Source organism: Cyprinodon tularosa, unplaced genomic scaffold (genome assembly GCF_016077235.1).
Source record: "Cyprinodon tularosa strain WSP-4 unplaced genomic scaffold, ASM1607723v1 ctg271, whole genome shotgun sequence".
Taxonomy (NCBI): Eukaryota; Metazoa; Chordata; class Actinopteri; order Cyprinodontiformes; family Cyprinodontidae; genus Cyprinodon; species Cyprinodon tularosa.
The window spans coordinates 636512-644702 of NW_024038976.1; positions in this window are offsets into that span (position 1 = coordinate 636512).

Sequence of the window (8191 nt, forward strand, 5' to 3'; positions counted from 1 at the left end):
CAATATGTCACCAACCTGGAAAGATGCAGCCCAATCGGGGCTCACCACTGTGGTTTATGCATGGCTATCATTGCTCGGCTGACATAAATTATTCTTGTACACATGATGAAGTAAAGACTTTATAAAATCAAATCTTTACAATTTTTGATTACTATAAAGTTGTACTTATGATGTGGCTATTCTTGTTCAGATTGGCAGTAAATTTGCAGCTCATGAATAAATGACTTTACATGTATATGAAATACACCAGACTAGTATTGTCAAATTAACGGGCTGCTTAATATTACAGGGTTCTTTTTTTTTTCTTTAATGCAACAAGGTACTCAGGAATCATTAACATACATTTCTCATTTCACGAAAAACAGTTTAATTAATCTGTCTATCTAATCAGGTCATTAAAGGAATAGTACACCCAAAACATGATTACTCTGGAGTACTTTTTTGATATCTCAAATGCATCTGGAGATCTGGGAGGCTTCTTGCTGTCTGCTGACATTCAAATAATGGAGGTCTATGGTGACCGAGACAGAAAGGTCCATAAAAGTCCACAAAAAACGTGTCAATATTCCTCCATACTGCTCGTCCAATGTATTCCAAGTGTCCTGAGTGGGTAGCATCCAGAATTTACTCGAAACGAAGTCATTTAGAATGTTTTTAGAGCATAAACAGTAGTGTATAGGATTTCCTGAAAGCGCGCACATGCGCGCTCACGACGCTACGGAAGCCGGCAGACCAAACCAGATGAAAGTGCGCATTCAGCGTCTGCTCTGCCAATAATGCAAGCGTAGAAGAAGAAAAATGCTCTTTACCTGTGCAAAGAAAGAACCAACGAAAGAAAAATGTCTGAGGACTTCAGTGTTGAGGAAGAGCATGAGTTCTTTGCCGAGCTGAATGCGCTGGTTTGGTCTGCCGGCTTCCGTAGCCGTTTGCAACATGCCCCCACTTTTCTAGCTAATAAAGTGTTAATTCTTTGTGGAGGGCTTCCCATTAAATTTCATAATATCGACCATTGTTCCTAAAGCGTATTTCTAAAGCCGAGCCTACACTGTACGATTTTTTGCCCTTTTTTGGGACGATTTTCCAGTCGTGCAAGAATTTTCCGATTGGGCCAACTTTCATTGTGTAGTCTACAGTGGGTAACGAGGGCCGATCTGCCACTCACGACCATGTTTGAAATTCAATCAGCCTTCGTGGACAAAACGCTCAGTGGGCATGTGCAAACAAGGACTCTCCTTCTTCCGCTCAGAAAACACAAAAGCATGGTGCGAGTGAAATGGAGTTCTTTCTGTAAAATTTGTAGACCATAGTAGCCACGTTTCCTCAGCCATGTCTTTGTCCAAATACGTCAACGCCTTTTCTTTTTAAGGCTTTCAGCGTACAAAATTGGAGAAATTGCCAAGGCAGAGCAGTTCACTCTAGTGAGCCTCATATTCCTCTTCTACTCGTTTGGCTTCCAAATAGACGAGTCCAAGTAGCTCCATCTCACTGCGGAGCTGAGTCCGACGTAGTTTTAAGATGTACAGTGTGAGCAGGTAGATCGCATCAGAGTGTCGGGTCACACATTTTGAAAACATACATTGTGAACTCAAACCCTGTGGTGTGGTCGTACAGTGTGAGCTGTGTGCAGTGATGATGATGATGAAAATATTGCACAGTGTATGCCCCGCTTATGGTCAGTTCTTAAGCCGGGCATGCACTGTACGATTTTTTGCCCTTTTCGGGCCGATTCTCACACCATGAGAGAATTTTGCGATCAGGCCAACTTTCAGCCTGATCGTGCGTCGTGTAGTGTACAGGGGTAACGATGGGCGATCAGCCTCTCACAACCACCTCCCGATCAGGAATCGTAAAGCCAGGAGAAAATCAAACATGTTTGAAATTCAGTCGGCCGTCGTAAGGTGGTCATGGGCATATCGCGTAGTGCACATGGCCAAACAAGGATTCCTCTTCTTCCTCTCAGAGGAAAAAACAGAAGCATTGCAGAGGTGAAAAGGAAATGGAGTCAGTAAAATTGACAGACTGTAATAGCCACGTTTGCTCAGCCATGTCTTTGTCCAAAAATGTAGTCGCCTTTTCTTTTGAGGGCTTTCAGCACTTCATGCTAGTGATCTTCATATTTAACAGGAGGCATTGAATCTACCATCGTTTCCTCTTTTACTCGTTTGGCTTCCAGATAGATGAGTCCAAGTAGTGCCATCTCTCTACAGAGCTGAGTCCGACATGGTTTTTAGATGTACAGTTTGAGCAGGTAATCGCCATAGAATGTAGGGCCGCACAGTGTGAAAAAAAAACATTGTGAGCTGTGAACTTTTGATCCCTGCGGTTTCGTCTTACAGTGTGAGATGTAGCTGCGTGCAGCGATTGAAAAAAATCGTATCGTGTATAGAAGGGCTGATTTTAAATAATTGCTGAAATGAAAGAAATTATTTAGACTAAAGACTTGAAACTCATAATTTTAAATTTCTGCGAACTCAAATGTGTTGAGTTAGTGTTACAGTTTTTTTTTAGTACATTTAACACAAACCTTTGGATTAATCTGTGTTATTTCTGTATTAATTAAGCATAATTTAAATATTTTAATAGAAAATAACCAAAACTGTCAACTAATTTAACTCTTAGATAAGGAAGAACTACTGCAGATTGGATCCCATTGGATGACTAGTTGGCAATGGGTGTGGCTTGCTCTACAATATTTTATATAGACTGTTCGAAGTGGTCAGCTGAAAAATGTCAAACGGTTATTGAAGTAATATGTTTGTGTAACGGTACAGAATAAAGATGATACACTCAGGATCCAAATGGTAAATCTGACAAACAAGTATTCTTTAAATATGTTAATATCTTAGTGTTATCAGTTAATGGTATAGAAACACCTGAACATAGGACTGAATAAGTTTTTTTTGCAAATGAAGCATTAGCATTCAAAACTTTAAATAGTACCAAACAAAACAGTTTAATTGGTGTACTGAATTATTATGAATGAGGTGAAATTTAAATGAAGTCTAACGTCATAAAACAACATTAAGATTATCAACCAAAAATTTTTTTATGTAACCATGTGTTTGAAGTTCTTTTCGTTGTGGTAACTTGTTTGGGTTTACAGTGAATAGGAAATGCCCACCTAAAAATGCTGCCAATATTTTTTTGGTGTAATTTTCCAAATGTCTGTAGCAACAAGGGATCCTATTACTCTAACAAAGGGGCTCACACTGAATCTCCCCACACCAAACTTTGACTAATACTATGAGACAAGTATTATTTAACTGGTAAATGCCAACATCAGATTCGCCAAACAGATTGCCAGATAGGATGCCATGCATTGTCATGCTACCCTGAACTTTTGAGTTTGCTCACTGGATGCCCAGTGTGTAAACCTCAATATAACAATCCCGGACTTATCTGAAGACAAACTGAAAGGCAATTTGTCTCTTTAGTTACTTTGGAGGTATGTTGCTCTTTATTTAGCAATTCGTCACGCTTCTACCACCAAGAAACTGTGATATGTATAGTACTGAGAATATTGCATGACTGGATTTACTACACAGTTGTCATCTTATCATCTTACCATGCTGGAGTTTACTGAAAACCTGACTAGAACCGTTTCTTTGGCATTAGTATGTAGCTGCATTTTCTTTTCTTTTTTTGCAGTACAGTTTATATTAAAATCCCCCTTTGTTAGTCACATTAACATTCTTGTTTTAGTTTTATATTTTGTGTGAACAAGACCCTATTTCGCGAAAACAAGATAAGGAATTAAGTTAGAATTTTCCGGATGTCTGGGGCAAATTTACTTCATAAGTTACACATAAATTACCATGGTCATTTACTCTGTGCAGTCGGCAGATGTCGGCAAATGTTAAGGGACATTACTGCCATCTACCTTGGCTGGACTGTGGGCCAGAGTATCTGACCAACCAAATGTATATTCTTGTAAATCATCCATCTCCCCTTTGAAATCTTATAAATGCTGTATGTATCAAAGCAGTGCGTTTCGTTAAGACTGTTTTAACCCTATTTGTATTTTGGGGTATTTTTCTACCAGCCTACATTTAAAAAAAAAAAACACTAATTTATATTCTTATATAGTCAGGTACTTGTGCTGTACTCCTTGTCTTCCACTTTTTCTGAGACCGGCTTGCTTGGACAGCAGTCTCAGCAGGGACTCCCAGACTTCCCTCTCCACAGACAGCCTGAGTTGCTCCCCAGCCAGCAGAGAGACATAACTCCTCTAGTCTGACCTGGTTTGTCCCCTGGACCTTCTCCCGACGGGACATACCTGAAGCACCGCGAGGAAAGCGTCCAGAGGATGCCTGACAAAGATGTCGGAGCCACCCCTTCTGGCTCCTCTCAATATGAAGGTGAAGCAGCTCTTCTCCAAACCTATCCCGGACAACTGAGCTCCTCACCTTATCTCTGAAGGAAATGCCCATCGAACCTTCAGAGAAAGCTCATTTAAGCTGCTTGCATAGTCAAGTAGTTTAATTATTTTAAAATCATTATGGTAGCCTATACTGTTCTTAAATTATTAATTATATATGTGGACATTGTTACTCTTTGATGTGTTTTTTTAAAGATGGCAGTTGTTCTAAATCTGACAGAAAGGCATTTACTGTAATAGACTTGATGTGTCACAGAAATGCTCATAATTGAATTTTGCATTAGCATCACTGCTTTTTTGGGGATGACATCAGCTACTTGTGCAGACTGTTGGCGTCCAATTCAGCACCACACAGAACAGGGCTGTGACTTTAGCATTACACAGATGATCTACGTTGGGCTCAGATTTTCTACTGGTGTTATGTTCAGGTATGCAGTATGAGATGCTGAACGTCTTAGCAAAGACGGTATTTGCTGCACCATGTGAGGTATGTAATTGGCATTAAAAGGATAATAAGCACATATTTATAACTTCCTTTTACAGAAGAAAAACTACATCAAGGAATGATTGTACATTATTTCATGTAACACGATTTATACATAAAAAACATTTAAGTATTAGAACAGGTGGACCCTTTTTTAAACTTATTATTGCACAACTAACTGATATCATTGGTAATATATAGTTCACAGAATAACAGAAAGTTGTAACAAAAAAGTGAAAAATCATATCTACTGCTCAGTAAAATCTTTCACATCATCATAATGTAATATTTATGAAGTAATCAGGATATAATTTGAAGTATCCTGCATTCAGGACAAAGACTTGACACACTGTACCGTCGAGGGACTAAGAAAAAAGTTAGAAATATTTTATTAATCTCTAAGCTGTGAGATCTGACCATGTTGCCATATTAGCCTCCCGTGTTCATTTTCGGTTAGTATTCATTCAAAAAAATGACAAGAAACTCCTCAACTCATGCTATTTTCAGTTAAGAAAAGTGTTCAGGGAATATATGTTTAAGGCTGTTTAAGTACAAAAAATTGTTTAACCAATCTGCTGAATAAGACTGGATCTGTGATCAACCTCGTCTCTTGCAAAAAACTGCAGAACTGCATTTAGCTTGATTACTTACACCTGCCTTGACATAGCACCTGTGGAGGCTAGCTTGGCCTTTGTGGAAAAAATAATTCCTGGATGTGCTTCTCACGCTGTCTAGTCTGGGATTTCTGAATTTAACTTTTATAAAATAAGACCCAGGTACCTACTAATGGTTAAACCATGGACCTCAATTATTTATTAATATATAGAATAAAGATAATTAATGAATTTCGAATTCCTCAATTTGTAATGTTAAAATGTACATATGGAGATGCACCAATAAGAAATTTCTGCTTGAGGTCTGATCTGCAACATTTGTAAAGCTCTCTTGTGGTGATACTCATTTAATCTAACTATAGCTTTACAGTGTATTTTTTTAAATAATTTATATATTAGCCCATGAGGCAGCCTCAGTTTACATTTTAGAGTTGCTGTGCTGCTGTGGCTTTAATAACAAAGACAAAAACTAATAAAGCATTAACAAGTTAACATCTCCAAAATCAGAACCAATACTTACTGCCATTGAGCAGTCATGGATTAAGGTGATAAGACTAATAAATAACTTTCCGTTTTCTTTGATTTCAAACACTTGTACATTAGAAAAATTATGCAGCAATTTAAATCGTAAGGTTTTACAGTAATGGTCTGTAAAAGTTGCTTTTAGCAACTGTAAGCAGCATTAGAGGGATCTCAGAAATTATAAAATGTTGACCTTTTCAGCTTTCATTTTCATTTGCAAGATATTAATGAGCACTCAAACTGTAAATGGATCAGCTTACAGTAAATCACTGTCTTGAATTTCCAGGGAAATGGAGATTACTCACCACTTCCTCCCCAATATTTTTTTGTTTTCTGTTTTTTTTTTTATGAGAAAATATGTAGATGTTGCTTTGAAAGAATAACATCACTTTTTGTGAACATGCAAATTTCGGAAATCAAAGTGTACTCCAGTCAGTTTAGCCTTTGCTACAGGCGCCCATAATCTACTTTCCACGAAGGCTGTCACGAATCTGCCGGAAGCTATTATCATCTAAAGTGGATAGAGTATGTTATGAATTATTAAAAACTATCCAAATATTTGTTATTGTCCATCATTGCTTATGGCAAATGTGGTTGCAGAACCACACAGTGGGCATTAAAAGAGAGGCTGATGGCAAAGTTCTCATTATTTCAGTCAGTCATATTGTCAAATGAGGAATTTGTGGCTTTTTCTGCCACACCCTTATGCATTGCTCAGATGTTGTTTTCTGGACAGAGCTCTTCTTGCAGAAATGTTTGCCAAGGATACACTTAGTATTTCAGGTTGTACAAAAAAAAAATTAAACCTTTTTTAATTTCAAGTCTCTTATTCTTATAATTATTTCTTTCCTTAAGTTTATCTTCATTATGATGTAAGAGATCTAACACTCTTACTTTACTAGATGCATCCCAAATTAACTCACAGCTCATTAATGGCAACAAGTGGGGTTACATATTGCTTATTTTAATGGCTGTTAAATCAAGAATGATTCTGCAGACTCTCCTCACTGGTTGCCAGGCAACATGATGGAACATTCCTTTGTTGGACTACATTAGGGTTGAAGGTCGGATGTCGGTCTGCCATGCCCATCCACTGGATTCGAGAATGCTGAGCAGTAATGGGCGGATATGTTCATGAAAAAATATGTCTGTTTGGCTTCAGTGTGGCCACTGGTATGCAAAGAGACCATAGTAAAAAAAAAATAATAATTTCAAACAGAAATCTGAGAATGCTACCCATAACAGCTCTGTAATTGCATTTACTCCAGATAGATGGGCAGAAAATCCTATTATATTAGGCAGAGGAGAGTTATCTGTATACCTTTTAAAGGTGCTAACAGATGGACACACACACAGTCAGATGCACAGGAATACATTTTTTATCCCCACCTACTAATTATTAACATTATCTCATTTCCTGCTCAAAGCAACGAATATAAGTAAGACAGATTTTTAAAACTCTGCATCCCTCCCAAACACTTCCTATCTACCACTCTCACACACACAAGCACGCCTCTTTTTTTAAATGTCTTGTATTGCAAATGGACAGCAGGAAAAGATACCTGTTGGGTAAACTAGCTTCTCTCCACTGGGATTCTTAGTCAAATTTCAAGATTTCGGTTAAAAGTTGAAATAAGAGTTCATTAGCAGCTTAGATGCTTGTACATTGGGCATGGTGCTATGATCGATAACAGCCTGTTCAAACCACAATGGATATAGCCATTAGAATGCAATTGCATACCCCAGAGGATATGGCTACATTGTCCTCATCTAATAGGTTTTTAACATGCTTTCTTTAAAAGTGCAACAACTCATGTAATATGTATTGCTATTACCGAAGTACAACACCTTAGTTGTCTGCGATTTTTAAACTCTATTCTCTGTGTGTATGATAAAAAAAAAAATATCATTTTGGTTTGTTTAAAATAATGAAAAGTATTTATAAATAAATTGTTATGTAAAAGGTATACTTATAATGGAGTTTCTCTGTCCAGTTCAGCTTCAGTTTGGATCCCAACAAGCTCCATCACTGATTTAAACACTGACTAATCTTATGTGGTACAGTAATTAGCCATTGTTGCGCACGAAGCTCAATATCAACCTGATTTACCCTCACATTGATCTTCTGAGAATATTGATTATGTGCCAGACTCAGTGATAAATAGTACCTGACAGAGCATGGAAAATCCTCTG